We start from the raw sequence: 22673 nt of genomic DNA, 5'->3' as shown, positions 1-22673 counted from the left end.
CTGGATCAGACCAAGATCCATCAAGTCCAGCAGTCTGTTCACCCAGTGGCCAACCAGGTGCCTCTAGGAAGCCCACGAACAAGATGACTGCAGCAGCATTATCCTGCCTGTGTTTCTCAGCACCCAATATAATAGGCATGCTCCTCTGATACTAGAGAGAATAGATATGCATCATGACTAGTATCCATTTTTACTAGTAGCCATGGATAGCCTGATCCTCCATGAACATGTCCACTCCCCTCTTGAAGCCTTCCAAGTTGGCAGCCATCACCACATCCTGGGGCAGGGAGTTCCACAATTTAACTGTGCGTTGTGTGAACAAACACTTCCTTTTATCTGTTTTGAATCCCTCACCCTCCGGCTTCAGCAGATGACCCCGAATTCTAGTATTATGAGAGAGGAAGTAAAGCTTCTCCCTGTCCACTCTCTCTATACCATGCATGTCCCCAACAGGAACTCTTATATATATGTATGTACATTGTGTGTGTGCCGTCAAGTCACAGCTGTCTTATGGCGACCCTGTAGGGTTTTCAAGGCTTGGAGATGGTTTGCCATTGCCTGCCTCTGCGTCAATGCAGCGGATGCATTTGGAGACTGGAGGAAAGGGACTGCCTTCAGATTGGAGGCTTTGAACGAGACTGGGAAAGCTGTGCACAGCTCTTTCATTGTGGGTTTTTTGGTGTCAAATCACAGCTGACTTGTGGCGACTTGGCAGGCTTTTCAAGGCAAGAGACGTTCAGAGGTGGTTTGCCGTTGCCTGCCTCTGGTATTCCTTGGAGGTCTCCCATCCAAATACTAGCTAGGGCTGACCCTGCTTAGCTTCTGAGGTCTGATGAGATCAGGCTAGCCTGGGGATCTCCATGTCAGGAAGCACAGCCCCATTTGTCCCTGTGAAATCCAAAAAAGAGAGCAAAACCCATGTAATACCTTCCATTAGAACCAAGCAAATGGACACAAAGCATTGCGCATTTTGTGACAGTTTGGTTGGTCTTAATAAAAAGCAGAGAGCCCCATGGCGCAGAGTGATAAGCTGCAGTACTGCAGTCAAAAGCTCTGCTCACAACCTGAGTTCGATCCCGCCGGAGGTTGGTTTCAGGTAGCCGGCTCAAGGTTGACTCAGCCTTCCATCCTTCCGAGGTTGGTAAAAAGAGCACCCAGCTTGCTGGGGGTAAAGAGTAGATAACTGGGGAAGGCACTGGCAAACCACCCCGTAAACATAGTTTGCCTGGTAAACGTTGGGATGTGATGTCACCCCATGGGTCAGTAATGACCCAGTGCTTGCACAGGGGACTACCTTTTCCTTTTTAAAATAAAAAGCATGGCATGGATTTTGCTCTCGTTTTTTGGATTGTAATAAGATTGCCTTTCTTATACATTAGGTCCATATAGCACAAAATGAACCCTAATCATGCTTTTTTAAAAAACTTCCATGAACTGTGTGAAGCCACTGAAAGATTTTTGAGGCAACTTTTAAAACCTTTTTTGCCATTGCTATGCTTGTACACAGTGCCTTCCCTCCGCCACACAGACAAAGGAGGGGACAGCCACAAGGTAATAGGGAGGGACAGAAGAAAACCATCTCCCACTTTGTTCCTTGTGTGTTGAAGAGTTGTCGAACACCTGAATTAGAATAGGAAACAAAAAGCAAACATTCCACAAAATGTTGGAGGGCTGGGTTAGGATACAGGAATGAGCAATCGTCCCCTGCTTTGGGGACTTAAGGAATATCCTGGGATGGTATCTAAGGAAGCACTCAGCCTCAAGAGGGGAAAGAATCCTTTTTGGAAATGGTGCAGCCATGGAGTGTCTTGCCCCTTTAGGAAGCCATATGCTCCATCCAACAGACGCTGTGATGCTCGAGCAATGACATTTGGCACGGCATTCACAATCACAACCAGAAGCGCTAGCTGCCGTGGGAAGGAATTCATAGAATCATAGAGTTGGAAGGGACCACCAGGGTCATCTAGTCCAACCCCCTGCACAACACAGGAAATTCACAACTACCCCCCTCCGCACACCCCCAGTGACCCCTACTCCATGCCCAGAAGATGTCCTCCCTCTCACGATCTGCCTAAGGTCACAGAATCAGCATTGCTGACGGATGGCCATCTAGCCTCTGCTTAAAAACCTCCAGGGAAGGAGCACATACCACCTTCCAAGGAAGCCTGTTCCACTGAGGAACTGCTCTAACTGTTAGAAAATTCTTCCTGATGTCTAGATGGAAACTCTTTTGATGTCAACCCGTCGGTTCTGGTCCGACCTTCTGGGGCAACAGAAAACAACTCAGCACTATCCTCTATATGACAGCCCTTCAAGTACTTGAAGATGGTTATCATATCCCCTCTCAGTCTTCTCCTATTCAGGCTAAACATACCCATTGCAGTTGCCCCAAACACTGCCGTTTGACTGCTGGGCAAGTGTAGTATTTTCACAACAAAATAATTGTTTCGAGGGACAACGTTCTGCTCTCTCACCCCCTCCCAACAAAAGAGTGACAACTGTGTAATTATTATGAAGGGCAATCTCATCTGCAAAGGGCGGCCTGAAAGGTGCTGGGAGATGAAACCAACCATGGTTGAGGGAACATTTAGCGTTGCGGCTCAATGACTGTGAATAGAGAAAGGGAGCAAAGGTGCCTATTCTCACATGCTTCTTCATGAGAATATGCCCCACTCGATGAGACTAGTGCTTAGCCTTGCCATCCTCCAGGTGGTGGCTGCGGATCTCCTGGGACTACAACTGATCTCTAGGCGACAGTTCTCCTGGAGAAAACGGCTGCTTTGGAAGGTTTACTCTATGGAATTACACCCACTTGATGTCTCTCCCATCCCCAAACTCCACCCTCCCTTTGCTCAACCCCCAAAATCTCTAGGTAGTTCCCAACCTACAGCTGGCAGTCCTACCAGTGGTCCCTCTAGTCCAGCATCCTGTTTTACACAGTGCCCAAACAGCTGTCCTGGAGGGCCAACAAATAAGGCACCGAAGCCCAAGGCATTCCTCTAATGTTGACTTCTAACTCTAATATTCTGAGATTAACTGCCTCTGGATATACTTCCAATCGAACTGCAATTGGTCAGTTCATAGACGCAGAACTATTACCTTAGCAAAATGTACCTCCTTAATCCAATTTTTTTATCACAAAGGCAATCAGATGGTACCAGCTGCGATCCGCATTTTCAATGCCAAAGTTCTCTCCCAACTTTTATATGGTATACTAATTTCGATACAAGCATTCAGCAAAGAAGTTGAGCAAATTCAAGCTACCTTCCTTCGTAAGATCCTTGGCGCACCAAAATGCATAAGTTACCTAACCCTATGTGCTGAAACTGGTCAACGTCTAGTGGAAACCAAAGCTTGGCTAGCTACCATCAAGGTCTGGCAAAAAGTCAACTTCAGAGCAAGGTCTGACTCATATCTTGCTTATATGCCGGAGGATAGTAAGCAACCTAGCTGGTCTAGAGCAATCCAAGGGAAAATCCGCAGCTTGGGCATCGACTTAGAAGATCTTCTATTAAGTGATGAACGCTACATCTTTCAAACTATCCAATGGCGATTATATGACCATGAAAGACAGCTCCTTCTTCCACACTCCCCAAGAATTTGTTCTCCAGGCACTTAGGCATTACTACAACCTATGGATCATGCGCCAACTACCTATATAATCTAGCTCTACCATTCCAGAGAAGAGCTTTCATGTTGGCAGGATTAAACGCCTTTCCATCGGCAGTGACTCATGGCAGGTTTCTTTGTACACCTCACAATGCCCGACTATGCGACTGTGACACAGGAGTCCCCGACTCTTTGGAACATATCCTATTAGACTGCCCACTCCACAGCAGACCTTGCCATATAATCCTCAATCATCTGCCAGATCCTCGGCATATAAAATCAAAAAGGGATATGACTCGCTTCCTTTTGTGTGTGTGTAAAGTGCCGTCAAGTCGCAGCTGACTTATGGTGACCCCCTTTTGGGGGGGTTTCATGGCAAAAGACTAACAGAGGTGGTTTGCCAGTACCTTCCTCTGCACAGCAACCCTGGACTTCACAATTCAAGTCCAATGTGCATGATTGAAAATTGGAGATAGAATTGTAGATGAAGGTCACAGGCTGAAGGCAAGCTGACGACGACACCCCGGTATTCAGTCGTTTCGCATAGCTTCCTGTATCCGCTAGAAAGGAGATGTGTATGCATGAAACATCTTCCCTGGAATTCACAGCGTAAATTAGCAGCTTCATGCACATTGGACTTGAATTCTGAATGGTGTCGGCAATGTTATTCTTAGTAGTAATTGTATAGAGTTGTGTTGATATTTTGGGATTGCATTACAGAGTCGTTATTTAGGATCTTCTATATACTTGGTGGGCCCTGACCTGGATGGCCCAGGCTAACCTGATTTCGTCAGATCTCGGAAGCTAAGCAGGGTCAGCCCTGGTTAGTATTTGGATGGGAGACCATCAAGGAATACCAGGGTTGCTGTGCAGAGGAAGGCACTGGCAAACCACCTCTGTTAGTCTCTTGCCATGAAAACCCCAAAAAGGGGTTGCCATAAGTCGGCTTCCTTTTACTGGCGACCTAATTCTCCACTGGCAGATCTCCGGCAATGAGGAGCCCACTGACCTACCTACTGCCCTGGAGATGGGTGTGAAATAATTAAGACGTCACAATCGGGAAGTGCTTTTGTAAAACAGAGAAGGTGTGATTAAGGATGGCGGCTCTCAAGCCTTGGAGGGAAAGAGACAGATGGCATAATGAAGACAGATGTATCTTGCAGAAGCACGGTGCCACATCCCAAGAGATAAACACACTGGGGATATCAGTCTAACAACCCGGAGGGTTGCCTTTTGCTGGTTTCCTTCTCAGCAATTTCCCTAACCCTGGTTTTGCAAACATCTGTTTCCGTGAGTGGCGTCTGAGGAATACATGTGTGGCCAGGTTCAAGCCCGCCCAGTCTAATTGTTCCTGATTTTGTGTCACAGTCATTCAAAATCTACTATTGCTCTATAGTACAGTATATGTTTTGCATGGCAAAGGTCCCATTTTCAATGCCCAGTGTCTCTAGTTATGAGGATCTCAGGCCGTGGGGGTAAGCAAAAACCTGGACTGGCACAACCAGTCAGAATAGGCTACAGATTCCATAGGGACCCCTGAGGGCTGATCTACAGATCTTGTTGGCCATTCAGATCTTTAAGGAGCAAACTGGAGGAAGAGCATTGGGGGGTTCAGGTAGCCCCTTCTCCCCACTTTCAATGGCTTCAACGAGTTAGCAGCGGCATGTTGTTTTCTACTGTTCAGCCCAGCCCTGCAGATAAAATCCCCAGGTCTCAATTTCTCTCCCAGGTAGGGTTGCCAAGGCCCTCCTTGCCACCAGTGGGGGATAGGGTTGCAAGCTCCAGGTTGGGAAACTCCTGGAGATTTGAAAGTGAAGCCTGGGAAGGCCAGGAATCTCAGTGGGGTACAATGCCATAGAGTACTCTTTTCTCCAGGGGAACTGATCTCTGTAGTCTGGATATGAGCTGTAATTCCAGGGGATCCTCAGGTCTCACCTGGAGGTTGGCATCCCAACTCCCAGGCCCTTAAAAACATGGCAGACAGTACATAGGTATCACACTTCAAATTCAGCTGATGGTTGTGAGGCCCATTGAACAAGCACAAGGACACGTGATGCTGCCTTATACCAAGCCAAACTATTGGTCTAGGCCAGTGGTTCCCAACCTTTTTTTTTGACCAGGGACCACTAGGACTTTTTTGTTCGGTGCAGGGACCCCAAGGTTCAAAATAAAAATTCTGAGAATTTGAAAATAAACTTTAATCATAACTGTTAGTTAAACATTAAACTTAGAATAATATTTGAATATATATTTTTATAATAGAGAACTTTTAATTGAAAATATTAATTTATTATGGGTTTATAACTTTGTTTCGCGGACCTTAATTTGGTTCTCGCGGACCCCTGGGGGTCCACGGACCCCCGGTTGGGAACCAGTGGTCTAGGCAGACCAGTATGGTCTACTCTGACTGGCAGAGGCTCATCCAGGGTCCCAGGCAGAGGTCACAGACTACCTGATCCTTTCAGATGGAGATGCTGAGGACTGAATTTGAGATTTCTGCACGAAAGCAGAGGCTGAGCCAGAGCCCTGCTTGTGAACGTCTCAAATTTATCAAATGTATTAATACGGTCTACAAATAATCTAAGCCTAAAAATTACATATTACATGTCTGAATAACATTTACATAAACATTGTATAACTTGGTGCGACCCCCTTAATATTTTGAGTAATAAAGTATTTCTGTTACTCTTATCCTGTCAGGGTACGACATATTTTGATGGCTGCAGTGTAGAATTTAGCAGTCAAGAGTGTAAACTGTGACTTTTCATCCGTTAGGAGCTTCTTAGCCAGAAACTCATCTGGTTGGTCAGGGAAAGTGTTAAGCAAAGGGGAAAGAACCCTTGTGCGGACTTTTGGGGAGAATGAACATCAGATCAAGACATGTTCAACCTCCAGGTGGTACCTGGAGATCCCCCGCTATTACAATTCATCTCCAGTCAACCAAGATCAGTTCCCCTGGAGAAAACAGCTGCTTTGAAGGGTGGACATTATGGCATTGTACCCTGCTGAGGTCCCTCCCCAAATCCCTCCCTTCCCAGGCTCTACCCCCAAAATCTCCAAGTATTTTCCCACCCAGCACTGGCAACCCTACATTAAAGTTAGGCCGAAAGTGTGTGACTGGATCAAAGTATATTCGCTGCACACAATTTCTCATGCTCTGAGCCAGTAAGTGGTCCTTATCTGGTGGGTCACAATCCACCACTGGGGTGCACCATCACTAGGGTTGCCAGCTCCAGGTTGGGAAATACCTGGAGATTTTTGAGGTGGAGCCTGGGGAGGGCGGGGTTTGGGGAGGGGAGGGAGTTCAATGCTATAGAGTCCAATTGCCAAAGCGGCCGTTTTTTTCCCAGGGGAACTGATCTCTGTAACCTGGAGATCAGTTGTAATGGTAGGAGATGTCCAGCTAGTACCTGGAGGTTTAGCAAACTAAAGTTAGCGTGCTGACAATAATTTGGCAAACAAAAAACAGCAACGATATGCGAAAGATACAAGTGGTATTAATTTATCATATCCACTGTTGCATAAGAAAATAGTTAATTCTGTAGAAAGGCAAACTTCCCATTACAAAAATAATGCAAAAATTAATACAATTATGATTATTCAAGGAATACACTGTGCATAGTAGCATGTGTAGCTCATCACTTTGTCCAAGAGGAGTGTTGCAGGTTCTTTCGACAGGTGTCCGGTAATCATCTGTTTCGGCTTATATCAAAGCCTTCCTCAGGGACCAACGCTTGCTGTTAGTAACTTGCTTGCGCGTTGGACAAAGTGATGAGCTACACATGCTACTATGCACAGTGTATTCCTTGAATAATCATAATTATATTAATTTTTGCATTATTTTTGTAATGGGCAAGTTTTCCTTTCTACAGAATTAACTATTTTCTTATGCAACAGTGGATATGATAAATTAATACCACTTGTATCTTTCGCATATCGTTGCTGTTTTTTGTTTGCCAAAGTACCTGGAGGTTGGCAACCCAAACCATCACCTCAGATGGGTCCTATCAGGAGCATCATCATCATCAATTTTTTTCCTCTCGGGTGAGGGGGGGGGTCTTAAGTGAAGGAGGGAAATAATGGTGAGAAAGAATGGGGCGGGGGTAAAAAAAAAAAGTAAACCGAACAATGAGACTCAATAAGAGCCATAAAGTAAAGTGTAATAAAATAAATTTCAAGTCAAGTCAAGTTTTATTTCGATACAATATCAGCTCTAGGTAAAAATCAAAGTTAGGTTAAAATAATAAAATAAAATAATAAAAGTTGATGATTCTGGAAGGATGATTTGAAGAAGAGGAGAGGCAGTATTGTAGCCAATGAGGTTAATCCGAGGCGCGATTATTGCTAATTGAACACTTAAAATAAATTTTATAAGTAGGTCTCTGAAAAGCTGGAGATGGTTGTGACCAGGGTTGCCAGCTCTGGGTGGGGAAATACCTGGTGATTTTGGGGGTGGACCCTGAGGAGGGCGGGGTTTGGGGAGGGGAGTGAACTCAGCAGGGTATAATGCCATAAAGTCCACCCTCCAAAGCAGCTGTTTTCTCCAGGGCAACAAATCTCTGACATCTGGACAACAACTGTAATAGCTAGAGTTGCCAGGTTTTTGAGGCAGAGCCTGAGGAGGGCAGGGTTTGGGGAGAGGAGGGACTTCACTGCCACAGAGTCCAATTGCCAAAGTGGCCATTTTCTCCAGGGAACTGATCTCCATCGGCTGGAGATCAGTTGTAATAGCGGGAGATCTCCAGCCACCACCTGGAGGTTGGCAGCCCTAGCTGGCAAACCTAGTTGTGACAGGCCTCTCTCTCACACACACACACACACACATAATTGAGACAACTTTGAACAATAATTTTGTACATATGCATTTGTATATATGGTCTTTTGTAGGTCTTTGATGTACATTTTGTTTTGTGTTGTCTTGAATTACATGTAGTAGCTTATAAAGAATTTTTGCACTTTGATTAAATTGTCTTCGCTCCTGTACTGATTTCCAGATTCCTTGATACTTGTACAGTGGTGTCTATTTCGTTCTCCCAACCTCCAGGTGGTGGCTGGAGATCTCCTGCTATTACAACTGCTCTCCAGCCGACAGAGATCAGTTCGGCTGGAGGAAATGGCCACTTTGGCAATTGGACTCTACGGCATTGAAGTCCCTCCCCTCCCCAAACCCCGCCCTCCTCGGGGTTCCCCCCAAAAAACCTCCCACCGGTTGCAAAGAGGGACCTGGCAACCCTACTCATGCCCCCCCTCCTCACCACTCACCCGGTCAACCCTCGCCTCGCAGGCCTGATTCCTCTTTGCTTCTGGTTCAACCAGTTTGGGCATCCAGATCTGCAAGCAGGATGCACAGACGGCCTCTCCCTTGTGCATACCTCATTGCCTTGGTATCTGGCACACCACGCTGGAAGGAGGGAGGGTTTGTTTTGGATGCCACAAGGAACGATCTGCAGATCTGCCAACATTGGCAGGGTGGGTGGGTGGCTGGGGAGAAGGAAGAGAGACAGAGGAGGCGCTGGCCCGGGCAAGGAGATGGGGAGGAGATGGCTCCATGAAGCCAGTTGGCTGGCCTGCTCCACCACAACACAGAGGAATTAAGAAAAAAACACACACACCTGGCTGAAGACAGATGAGCCGACTGAGCCTGGCTGTGGATTGTGATGTTCATTTTCCATCAGATTAGAAGTGCCCCCACCCCTGCATGTGTGGTTGCCAGATCCAGGTTAGGAAGTACCTGGAGATATGGAGGGTAGACTCTGGGGAGGGGAAGGGAGGGACCTCGGAGAGGAATAATGCCATAGAGTTTACCCTGTGAAACAGACATTTTTCTCCAGGCCAACTGAGCTCTGTCACCTGGAAATAGGATTGCCAACCTCCAGATACTAGCTGGAGATCCCCTGCTATTACAACTGATCTCCAGGCTGCAGAGATCAGTTCCCCTGGAGAAAATGTCCGCTTCGGCAATTGGACTCTATGGCATGGAAATCCCTCCCCTCCCCAAACCCCGCCCTCCCCAGGATCTGCCCCCAAAATCTCCAAGTATTTCCCAACTTGGAGCTGGCAACCCTATGGCAACCCTACATAGAGTCCACCTTCCAAAGTGGCCATTTTCTCCGGGGGAACTGATTTCTTTCACCTGGAGATCAGTTGTAATCCCAAGAGATCTCCAGTCAGTTGTAATCCCAGGAGGTCTGCACCGAGGCCCGTTTAGCTCAAGCTTCCATGATCCAGGCAAAGGGAAGCGCTCACCCAGCCTGGAAGCTCTCTTTCCATGGTCAGAGCCCCTTCAGCCCGATAGCCCAGATAAACCTGGGGTCTATGGTTCACATTTCAACAATTCAGACCACATCACAAATGGAGGAGGAAAATGCACTCAAAGGTTGTCGTTTGCAGTCTTATCTTGCTTGTCTCACCTAGCAACCAGCGGGAACTTTCTGGGGCTGGGGTGACGTGGCCCGGAAGGGATGTGGGCACTTTAGCAATCGCCTCTGAAAACTCTGGTTTTCATAGAATTTTTTGGGGGGTGCTAGAGCATCTGCATCACTTCTGGGTAAACCCTGTGATGGGGATGCTCTAGCAATCTCATCTGAAAGCTCTATAGAAACCATAGTTTTGGAAACACTTGTATTTTTGTTCCCTTGTATGTTAAAGGAGTGTCCCTTTGCAAATGGAGAATTTCATCTCTGGTTCTTTGATGTGTGAACTTCACAAGTATATCTCTCGGGATGTTCTTCCTATGTGCAACTGCAGAATTTATTCTGTAGATTTTCTCTACCTGTAAGAGTTCATCCCGTAGTTCATTGTAGTAGCGACTGAAGTTCTTCTTCAAGATCTGAAAACCCAAATTCTTCCGCAAAACCCCTATGGTTTTGAGAAACCAGAGTTTTTTTTTGGGGGGGGGAGTGCTAGAGCATCCATGCTACTTCCAGGTTTACCTGGAAGTGACGATCGCTCCACCCCTTCAGCTGGCCCTCTTTCACCGCCGACCAGCTGACACCCGGCAAGCAGCCTGGTGGATTGGAGGGCATTTGCCCGCCAATACCAGGCAATTGACAAGCCTAGTTCTACCCCCACCCCTGCTCTTCTGCGATTGTTCCCAAACTTGTTCAGTACAATGTTTCTGAGAACACTGCAGACAAAGCACATGCAGACAGGAAGGTGCATTTTTCCCCCCAAGTTCCACCTTCATCAGTGCCATTTTCTATGCCTCAGCTTGCATGGGGAGAGGGCTGTCCATGATGACCCACACTTTCCTTCCTAACATATACTTACACACACACACACACACACACACCTTGGCTTAGTGGTACAGCCTCTGTTTTGCATGCAGAAGGTCCCAGGTTCAATCCCTGTCATCTCCAGCTAAATGATCTGGCAGTAGGTGATGTGAAAGACCTCTGCCTGAGACCCTGGAAAGCCTCTGCCAGTCTGAGCAGGCAATACTGACAGTGATACACCAAGGGTCTGACTCAGTATAAGGCAACCTCATGTGTTGATCTCTCACACTGATCCATAAGACAACTATCTCTCACTGCCAAAGCACTCTGGGATCTGCTGACTCTACCGTTCCATGCCATAGGGCCCAGCCTGGCCACTCTGATCCAGGCTGTTCTGCAATATGCCACCTGCATCAATATAGCACAAATCCAACCCCAACGAAACTGGCATCTCCACTGCCCCCTCCCCCAACGCAGAGATGAATTCATCTTGACTGTTCTTTCTGCCTTCCCTATTTAGGTTTGCCAACCTCCAGGTGGTAGCTGGAGATCTGGAATTACAACCGACTCCCAGACTACAGAGATCAGTTCTGGAGAAAATGGCTGTTTTGGAAGATGGACTCTATGGGATCATACCCTCCCCTCCCCAAACCAGGCTCCACCCCAAATTCTCCAGGAATTTTCCAAAACTGAGCTGTCAACCCTACCTACAGTATTAGCAACCGCATCCCCTTCCAGGACAATGTGATTCCGTACAGCATTGTATCTCAAGTGATGCAGGAATTAAACCTGGGGCCACACGTGTGGTTTTTTTGTCACGCTTGGCCCAAACTACTTTGAGTTTTTCTGCACGTGTTTTTTGCCCCCTAAAGATGTAGCTTCAATTTCTCCTTAGCTTTTCTCCGGCTTTTTTACGAGCACTTTTACTGCAAGATTTTTTCTCAAGCCGATTCTGAGTCAGCTTCACTCCATATGCGGAAATGCTCTGTTCGGGTTTTTCCCCCCACCATCCACTGATGACCACCTACACCCATATCCAACCTCCCCAATTGATTCCACACCCCTCTCCTGCCCCCTCTCCTCAACCCAAGGCTTCTTCACTCCTTTTATAAAAAAAAATTTTATAAAAAAAAAATTTAAATGTGCAAGATTAGCAATCTGCCTGCAAGCAGTGCGGCTCTTCTGGGATGCCTGGCTGCTAGGAAACTGACCAGAAAGCCATGCAATCATGAAACTGACCAGAAGCGCATAGCACTGTATTTTGCCACTATCTCCCCTGAGATCTGATCAGTTTCATGGCTGCATGGCTTTCTGTTTCAGGGTTATTTTTAAACAGCAATAAAATATCACTAGATCACTGGAGCGTTAAAGCAAGAGTTTTAGCACGTCCTCTGGATGCCCAGCTTTCATTAAAAAAAAGAGAGTAAGTCTCCAACCCCTTCTCTCCACGAGCTATAAGGGAAAAGGCATATCTCCACAAGAGAAAGGCTAGAGACTTCCTTAAAAAAAAAAAAAGCTGGGATTTCAGAGAACCTGCTAAGGCTATTGCTTCAGTGCTCCAGTGATCAATAAATATTTTATTGCCTTTTTAAATGAAAACACTCGTCTTCAGTGGGAAGGGTGGAAGAGACCGATCCTTCAAGTTCTATTTAAAATGGTACCAGTTAATGCTTAGGGTTGCCGGGTCCCTCTTTGCCATCGGTGGGAGGTTTTTGGGGCGGAGCCTGAGGAGGGCGGGGTTTGGGGAGGGGCTTCAATGCCATAGAGTCCAATTGCCAAAGCGGCCATTTTCTCCAGGAGAACTGATCTCTATAGGCTGGAGATTACTTGTAATAGCAGGAGATCTCCAGCCACCACTTGGAGGTTAGCAACCCTATAAATCACTGGTTCCCAACTGGGGGTCCACGGACCCCCAGGGGTCCGCGAGAACTAAATTAAGGTCCGCAAAACAAAGTTCTAAACCCATAATAAATTAATATTTTCAATTAAAAGTTCTCTATTATAAAAATATATATATTCAAATATTATTCTAAGTTTAATGTTTAACTAACAGTTATGATTAAAGTTTATTTTCAAATTCTCTGAATTTTTATTTTGAACCTTGGGGGTCCCTGCACCGAACAAAAAAGTCCTAGTGGTCCCTGGTCAAAAAAAGGTTGGGAACCACTGCTATAAATGCTGGCTCAGTAGCTATTTTCTTTCAAGTTCTGTTCCCCAACTCTTCCACATGTGTTTGCGCCTTCCCTGCAGAGTTCCTTTACAAAAAAAGAAAATGGGGGGGGGGGAGCTAGGTGCACCGGCTGCTTCAGTTAACTGCTAGTACTTGTTGAAGGAGTTTTGCCTAGCATATTATTTAAAAAGGCTCCAGTTGCACCTTCTCTGACCCTTCTTCCCCATGGGTGCTGATCGTCCAGTCAGTAAACAGAGAATCGCCAGTGACAACAGTTTTGGTGGAGGAGGAAATGTCTGCAGCGTTTCTGCCCAGTAGCGCTAAACCCCCCAAATTGATGCCCCCGGCTACGTCCAGCACCCTTGCTGGACATCCCTGTTTATTTGGCCATGTGCGAAAGAAGAAGAGCTGGTTTTGACATGCCGACTTTCTCTACCACTTAAGGGAGACTCAAACCGGCTTACAGTCGACTTCCCTTCCCCTCCCTGCAACAGACACCTTGTGAGGCAGGTGAGGCTGAGAGAGTTCAGAGAGAGCTGCGACTAGCCCAGGGGCACCCAGTGGGCTTCGTGTGGAGGAGCGGGGAAACCAACCCGGTTCACCAGGTTAGAGTCCGCTGTTCATGTGTTGCAGTGGGGAATCAAAGCCGGCTCTCCAGCTTAGAGTCCATGCTCTTAACCACCACACCACCCACCGACTCCACAGCAGAAGGGGTTGCGAGGAAAGGGCGCTCCTGCAGAACGGTTTTCCCAAGCGGGTTGCAATGCTTGCAGAGCGACTGCCAGGAAAAGCAGGAGTCATTTGGGCGTGCGGGACAGCCCTTAGTGACGCCAGGTGGCTTGCTTGGTGGTGGTGGTGGTTTCGCCTGGCCTGGAGGGCGAGTCGGGAAGGCGAGCGGACGCAAAACGAAGCCGAGTGGCAACAGTCCAATGAATGCTACCCAGCGACTCCTCTCCCAAAGGCCTCCCCGGCCCACCCTAGCAAACTACTTGCAGCTCGTGGGATGGAGCCCCAAGCCAAACGGGCTCCCAGGTGTCTTTTTCAGGTCATGCGCTGCTGCATGGGGCATGCACGCGCGAGCTGAGCACCACACAGGAAACGCTCCCAGAGCATCAAGAGACGAGGCGCTTGGACGAGCAGCCAGCCCCCCTGGCCTTGGAGCGGGAGCAACACAAACACATTGAGCTGGCTCGGCTTTTTGGCTCGGCGCCTCGGCCCAGCTATTTCCCAATAGTCTCAAGGTCATGCAGTGGGGGTGCGGGGGGGTACATATGTGAGAGGGACAGACTTGAGGAAAGTTTGCGCCATCCAGTCACGCCTCCCACCCCTTTTCACCAGGATCGGATCCAAACTGGCCCGTTTTTGGCAAAATGCAGAACATTACAAATGAGAATCAGTTAAGGCGTTGCAGCCTGAAGAAAGCACTTGGGGAGAGGGGGCACCCCTTCCTTCCTTCCCCCAAATCACTGGTCAGGCAGCTTCCTCCTCTTCTAGGGGTGCCAGCCTCCTAGCATCCAAAGCATCCATTTTCTCCAGGGGAACTGTAGTCTGGATTTGAGCTGTGATCTCGGGGGATCTTGCCCACAGTCTTGCCCACAACCAGCTCTCCACAAATCCTCTTCCATAATCCAGACCAGAAAGCTGATGCCTCAAAGAAGGTTTCATATCAAATAGATCGAAGGAAGCACAGCTAATTATAAACTGCAAGGGAAGAGTTTTTTTAAGAAAGAAAGAAAGAAAGAAAGAAAGAAAGAAAGAAAGAAAGAAAGAAAGAAAGAAAGAAAGAAAGAAAGAAAGAAAGAAAGAAAGAAAGAAAGAAAGAAAGAAAGAAAGAAAGAAAGAAAGAAAGAAAGAAAAAGCCAGACTTGACCACAGACTCGTCCCATGAAAGAGAGCCAGCGTGGTGTAGTGGTTAAGAGTGGTGGTTTGGAACGGTGGACTTTGATCTGGAGAACCGGGTTTTGATTCCCCACTCCTCCACACAAAGACTGCTGGGTGACCTTGGGCTAGTCACAGCTCTCTCAGCCCCACCTACCTCTCAGGGTGTCTGTTGTGGGGAGGGGAAGGGAAGGTGATTGTAAGACAGTTTGAGTCTCCCTTAAGTGGCAGAGAAAGTCGGCATATACAAACCAACTCTTCTTCTTCTTCATTGCTTCCTCCCTCTCCAGTTAGGGGTCCCTCAAATGTCTTGGCTACCTGGAAGAACCCTTCCAATTCATTGAGAATGTCCCCCGTCAGATTGGTTTGTGATTTTGTGCTGTTTACTGGTGTTGTGTGTGTGTGTGTCCTCCCCTACATCTACGGATGCCAGTCTCCAGGTGGGACCTAGGGATCCCCTGGAATCACAACTCATCTCCAGACTACAGAGATCAATTCCCCTGGAGAAAAGGGATGCTTTGGAGGGTGGACTCTGTGGCATTGCACCCCAATGAGGTGTCTGTCCTCCTCAGGCTCCATCCCCAAATCTCAAGGAGTTTCCCAACCTGGATCTGGCAACCCTTCTCCCCCATCCGCTGCCGGTGGCCAGGAGGGCACTGGCAACCCTACCCACACCTCGAGGCATGGCCCCACTCTCGTGCCACCTGAAGCACTTTCCTCAATGCACCTGCTCTGTGTTCGTGGAGCAGGATTTATATGGAAGAGCAGAGGGAGGGAGTCTTCATTGCCTGCAGAAAATCCCTGGCTCAGTCCCCAGAAAAACCTCTGTCTGATACTTTGGAGAGCTGCTGCTAGTCTGAATAGCCCATTCTGGGTTAGATGAGCCAGGATTGTTATTTCTTTATTTAAGACATTCTATCCATCTCTGATAAACAGAACCACACTGGGTCGGCCGTGGTGTCACCCACAAACAAGACAACTGCGGCAGCATTATCCTGCCTGTGTTTCACTGCACCTAATATATTCGGCATGCTCTGATCCTGGAGAAAATGCAGCAGTCTGTTCACACAGTGGCCAACTGGGTGCCTCTAGGAAGCCCACAAACAAGACGGCTGCAGCAGCATTGTCCTACCTTGTGTTCCACAGCACCTAATATAACAGGCATGCTCATCTGATCCTAGAGAGAACAGGTATGCATTATGACTAGTATCCATTTTATACTAGTAGCCATGAATAGCCCTCTCCTCCATGAACATGTCCACTCCCCTCTTAAAGCTTTCCAAAGTGGCAGCCATCACCACATTTTGGGGCAGGGAGTTCCACAATTTAACTGCGTTGTGAGAAGAAACACTTCATTTTATCAGTTTTGAATCTCACACCCTCCAGCTTCAGAAGATGACCCCACCTTCTAGTATTATAAGGGAATGGTATAAACTTAGTAAGAGGTTGTTCTCTGTCTTCTGTGTCATCCTTAGAACAGTTCCATCCTTCTTGGTCCATCGAAGTCAATGAGCTCAGAAGCATGTAACGCCAGCCTTTTATGCATGGCTGTTTCCCGGCTCCGATGACTTCGGGTCTTTGTTTGGATTATGCAGGCCATTTCCGACCGTCTGAGGTCGCCTCGCTCTCCCCCTGCCTTTCCCCACGATTTGCCCGCGTTTTGAGAGACCTGCTTTATCTTGAATTTGAAAACGCGGGCAAAACGTGGGGAAATGCAAGGGGAGAGCGAGGCAACCTCTGACAGTCAGAAACTGGATGCATAATCAAAGCAAAGACCCAAAGTCGTCGGAGGGGTGACGGCGAGTGAAACAGCCAGGCATAAAAGACCTCTGTTTAGAATAATACTGTCTCCAATCTTAGCATTTCCCCCCCAGCACTTGCTTTACTGCCAAGCCAACTTATTCCTATTTTCACTTCTTATTTCCTCATTCTGCTCCTACGATACACTCGGACAATTTCCCAAGCTGCATATGTGTTGGTAGAACACACAACACTCTCTTGGCGTGAGCCCAAAGGCAAGTGAGCTAATATCAACAGACTTCCTAAACTAAAAGCAAACAGTCAACATACCGTATGACCTTTCAGATGACTCCCAACGTTTTGTAACGTGTATGGGTTTCTACAGCCCAATATTCAAGTCAACCACAGTCAAGTGAATGGCCTCTAGGCTTCTTCACACAGAGTTTGCCTGCAGCAGGTGTTCTTTTGGCTTCCTCGCACCATCGTTGTACATTTGTCACCCATCATGTCTGCCTTTCTCTGGTTTCTCAAACCCACTTTGATTCAATTTGGGGAAAGCACAACGAGGAAACCGCAGAAAGACAGCAAATGGACAACGATGTCATGAGGAAGTGGGGTGGGGGCGGAAAACGCAGTTTGGCACCCAAGTTCAACATCCTCTGTGTGAAAAGGCCTTACGTTTCCCTGCAAGAAGGAGAGACTCTTCCATAGGGTTTGAAGCTCTGGGTTGGAAAATTCCTGGAGATTTTTTGGGGGGGGAGCCTGGGGAGGGGACCTCAGCAGGGTACAATGCCATAGATTCCACCCTCCAAAGCAGCCATTTTCTCCAGGGGAACTGATCTCTATAAACTGGAGGCCAGTTGTAATCCCGGGAGATCTCCAGCCACCACCTCAAGACTGGCAATGCTACTCTTCCAGCAATTCCCTTCCAAAGATCCACAGAGATCAGGGTTCAGAAGAGGAATCCATAAGCAGTTGCTGGTTGAAATGGAGAAATAAAAAATATAATGCAAATTAGAGGATTGTGCCGCGGCCAATTAAACACTCAAGAGTTAAATCGGCCGCAGTGATGCGGCACTTCCGGAAGTAAAACCGGAAGTGACATCATCACATGCATGCACCCGTGCACATGCCCAACCACCCCATCCCCATCCCCTAAAACCTCCTGCCGATTGGGAGGGGGGACATGGCAGCCCTACTCAGGTGATGGCTGGAGATCTCCTGGAATTACTGCTGGTCTCCGGATGACCAAGATTAGTTCCCCTGGAGAAAATGGTTGCGTTGGATGGTTGATTCTATGGCATTATACCCTGCTTAGGTCCCTCCCCTCCCCAAACCCCAGCTTCCCCAACCTCAGCCCCCCCCCCCAAGTCTCCAGGAATTTCCCAATCCAGAGCTGGCAACCCTGCCACCATCACACCAGCCTATGGAGAAGAGCCATAACTGTGGGCAGAGAAACATTCAGAACACCTATCCACATTGCAAGCCCTACCCCCTTCATTAGCATTACTCATAAGGTTGCCAGCTGCAGGGGAGGAGCCTGAGGAGGGCAGGGTTTGGACAGGGAAGGGACTTCAATGCCATAGAGCCCAATTGCCACAGTGGCCATTTTCTCCAGGGGAACTGATTGTTGCCTGGATATCAGTTGTAATAGCAGGAGATCCCCAGCCACCACCTGGAAGTTGGCAACCCTAATTACCCCACAGTAAACACCTATTTCAGAAGACATCTTTGACAAAGAAATAATATGGCCCTCTGGCCTTTGCGAAGAATAATGACCCATCTTGATGCTACAGCGAGAGACTGCAGCTTGCTTAAATCCACCCGATGTGATTTCTTGATCAGGATTTGAACTACAGGACTGTGCACATAAGTGATGTTTTGCAATGTTTTGTTTCCCATCAAGAATTTTTAAAATTTGTTTTCTACATAAGGTAATAGATATAACAACAAACAAGGCCTTTGTAACCTAGGATTTTCAACCTCCAGGTGGGGCCTGGAGATCTTCCAATATTATAGTTAATCTTCAGTCAACAGTTTCCCTGGACAATAGGGCTGCTTTGGAGGGTGGGCTCGATAGCATTGTACCTTTCCTTTCCTTTTATCCCTTAGAAGCTCCTTGATCAATTGATCTTGAGCAGCATATATCTAGTGTTGGAGGGATATAAGGACTGAAACAAATCTTGCCACTGACAATGTAGCCTTGGGGTCCCTGTCGCTTAGTAAAAAAGGCATTATGTCAGTCACAGAGGCATTGGATTTGTATGTTAAAAGGGGGGAAATATAGTGCGATCGAAGTTCCTCGTAAAAGCGGCATTCCCAAAGGGCATGGGCTAATGAGTCGATAGAGCCAGAAGAGCAAGGGCAGATCCTGTCTGAGTATGGTATATTCAGAATTCTGCCCTGCATTACCATAGAAGGGCTTGCATTCAATCTAGCCAAGCAAAAAGCTCTACAGAGACGAGGAGTTGTGATAGCATTGTACCATGCTGCAGTCCCTCCCCTCCCCAAACCATGCCCTCCTCACTCCCCACCCCCAAAATCTCTAGGTATTTCCCAACCCAGCTGGCAACCCTATACCCATCCTCTACTACGGTCAGCTGAAAGCTGAATTGAAACTGTGTTTTCTCATGACAATATGTTCACCATGAAAAAATCTGCCCTTATGAGCAAGCTATTACTGTATGCCTACTTGTAAGTACGCCCCAGGCAGACGACGAGTCCATTTCTTCCGGTAAGTTTCCTTTGCTTCACAATTAATTAATCACTTCCTGTTTTCTTGGGGCCAGCCTGTCCTCTCCCGGCATTCACGGATCAACTGCAAATTATCACTTCTTGCATGTGAAGGTGACGTCAAGTATTGCTTCTTGTTTCACAGTCAACCAAAGCCACTGCTCGTGTTTTTTTTTAAAAGATTTACTGTTTATAATCTTAATTTCATGATTACAAACCAGCAATAACAAATAACAATAAAGAGCAGCAGCAGCTTTGGATGGCTGCAAAGTAAAAAGAACCGTATATATTGTCGAAGGCTTTCACGGTCAGAGTTCATTGGTCCTTGTAGGTTATCCGGGCTGTGTGACCGTGGTCTTGGTGTTTTCTTTCCTGACCGTTTCGCCAGCAGCTGTGGCCGGCATCTTCAGAGGAGTCACACTGAAGGACAGTGTCTCTTCTGTCCTTCAGTGTCCTTCACTGTCCTTCAGTGTGACTCCTCTGAAGATGCCTGCCATAGCTGCTGGCGAAACGTCAGGAAAGAAAATACCATGACCAAGGTTACACAGCCCGGATAACCTACAAGAACCAACAAAAAAAAGTAGTTAGTCATCTCCCTCCTCCCCACCCCACAATGAAAACTGATTATTTACAGCAAGAGAGCCAGCTGCAAGAGATCAGAGGGAAGATAAAAGGGATATTTAAAAGGAAAATAGCTCAGAGAAATCTCAATAGCACTTGTCATAGTGTTGGAAGGGCTGTATAGTCCAGGGGTCCTCCACCTTTTTGAGCATGTGGGCACATTTGGAATTCTGACACGGCATGGTGGGCAAAATGGTTGCCACAAAATGGTGTCTGTTGTGGGGAGGGGAAGGTAAGAAGAAGAAGTAGAGTTGGTTTTTATATGCCAACTTTCTCTACCACTTAAGGGAGACTCAAACCGTCTTACAATCACCTTCCCTTCCCCTCCCCACAACAGGCACCCTGTGAGGTAGGTGGGGCTGAGAGAGAGTGACTTGCCCAAGGTCACCCAGCTGGCTTCGTGTGTAGGAGTGGGGAAACAAATCCAGTTCACCAGATTAGCCTCCACCGCTCATGTGAAGGAGGAGTGGGGGAATCAAACCCGGTTCTCCAGATCAGACTACACTGCTCCAAACCACTGCTCTTAACCACTACAACCACGCTGGCACAGTAAGCCAGTTTGAGTCTCACTTAAGTGGCAGAGAAAGTCAGCATATAAAAACCAACTTCTTCGTCATTCGCCTGGAGAAAATTGATGCCATAGGGCCCTCCCTCCAAAGCACTGTACCCCACTGAGGATCCTGTCCTCCCCAGGAGCCACCCCCAAATCTCCAGGGGTTTCCCAGGCTGGATCTGGCGAGCCTACCCCCCATTCCCTGCTGGTGGCCTAGGGGGGACCTGGCAACACTATTGCTAACAGAACTCTGCTTGAATGTGGCCAGTGGCAGTAGGGCAGTGCTGCAGTCAGCACCTCGGGCAGAGCACTGACACGAAGGAAGGAGTCACCCCGTCCGATCTGCACCCGGACTCTGGTGCTGGCTCCAAGCCTGGCAACTAAGCTGAACTTGTGCACCAGCTGCCTTTGCATCGCCCCCCCCCCCTTTTGCCAAAGGAGAAACATCCCTGGGGACTGTGGCCAGGCCTGCAGAGAGCAAGTAATAGGAGGTCAAAGTTCTGTGATTAGACAAAGGCTGCAAACACAGCATAACTGGCATGTCAGGTGAAACAGAGCAGCGCTTGTTACCATCTGGATTTTTGCCAACGGCTGATCGTTTTTCTGAGGCCTTTTATGCCCAGGTTGTTTCCGTTGGATACGCTGCTCTCTCAACGCACGGTATTTTCAGTCAAATTCTCAAATCCCTGTGCACAGGGGTTTGAAACTGACCAACACGGGCTGTGAAACTGACCAAATACGCAGCCTCAGAGGTCGTTTGTGATTGTTTCAGAGTTCTCACTAGTTGCAAACAAAACAACCTGTTCTATCAGGCTGAGGTCTGAAACTGACCTACACTCCCTGTGAAACTGACCAAATAAGCAGCCTCCTTGTATTCCAGCTCGGAGAGGATGGATTGGATGAGGGGGAAAGACCAGTGGGAGGGAGAAGCAAGAATGGGCGTGGGGAGAAAACCACGAATTGACAAGTATGCACAGGACCAGCTTTCGATTTGAGACCGAGGCAGACAGTAAACCCGGGGTAAAAGAGCATCCACAAAACGCAGGGAAAAGAGAGTGAGGCGACTTCTAAAGGTTGGGAAATACATGCATAATGAAAACGAAGCCCCGAAGCAACTGAAACAACCTGTGCATAAAAGGCCTGAGTTTTCTGATAATGTGGTGCAACATATATATAAAGTAACCCTGTTCACTTGGATCCCTCTGTTACCCTCATGTCCAACTTCCCTCCTCTCCCGCTATTGCTTTCCCCTCTGCCGAAAGTTAGGCTGCAAAATCCCCAGGACAGGAACTCTCGTTTCGCCAGACTCCTCTGCACAGCCTTGAGAACTACCTCCTTCCCCAGACCTCACTAAATGTGCCAGGATATCCACAGCAGGTACTTTAAAATCTATGTTCATTCAGCTTTTTGTTCCAAATATCACAACTGGCTGTTGAATTGTCAAGGACGTTTGTCCAAAAAGTAGGGTTGCTACATCCGAGTTTGGAAATATGTGGAGATTTGAAAGTGGAGGCTGGGAGGGTGGGGTTTAGGGCTGGGATGGGACTTGGTGGGGTACAAGGCCATGCCATCCACCTTCCAAAGCAGCTGTTTTCTCCAGGGAAAGTGGAATAAATGTTTTACATAAATAATAAACTAGCAATCTCTGTAGTCTAGAGATTAATTGTAATTCCGGGAGATCTCCAGCCTTCACCTGGAGGTTGGCAACCCTACTAAACAGCCACTATATTTGCCGTCTGAAGAGGAAAGAAGCCCATTATCCAATAAAAAGGCCCTTGCCTTTACACAATACATGCATTGAAATATCGTCGAAGACAGAAACAACTTGGAACTTTAAACAAAAGCAGGTTGCTCCACTGCCATGAAGTCCACAAGATATGAAAAGAAGCAAAAAAAAGGGAAGAACTGTGAGGACTGAAATCTGAGTCCATCATAGGGTTGCCAACCACCTGGTGGCATCTGGACATCTCCCACTGATACAACTGCCCACCAGACAACCAAGATCAGTTCCTCTGGAGAAAATGGCTGCTTTGGAGGGTGGACTCTATGCCATTGTACCCTGCTGAGCTCCCTCCCCTCTCCAAACCTCACTCTCCCCAGGATCCACCCCCAAAATCTCCAGGTATTTCCCAACCCAGAGCTGGCAACACCACTG

The 22673-nt window shown here is 47.6% G+C and overlaps 1 protein-coding gene and 1 pseudogene across 1 annotated transcript in view; one reads left to right on the top strand and one right to left on the bottom strand.

Annotated features, from left to right (window-relative positions):
- GRB7 (growth factor receptor bound protein 7) overlaps positions 1–22673 on the bottom strand; it is a 91238-nt gene that overhangs the window by 58690 nt on the left and 9875 nt on the right. The gene's annotated exons all lie outside the window — the stretch shown is intronic.
- LOC130491005 (U4 spliceosomal RNA) lies at positions 7897–8018 on the top strand (annotated as a pseudogene).

This window comes from Euleptes europaea, chromosome 18, assembly GCF_029931775.1.
Source record: "Euleptes europaea isolate rEulEur1 chromosome 18, rEulEur1.hap1, whole genome shotgun sequence".
NCBI classification, from domain to species: Eukaryota; Metazoa; Chordata; class Lepidosauria; order Squamata; family Sphaerodactylidae; genus Euleptes; species Euleptes europaea.
Note: the sequence above shows the minus strand (reverse complement) of the source record. Positions and strands in the feature narration are given on the sequence as shown.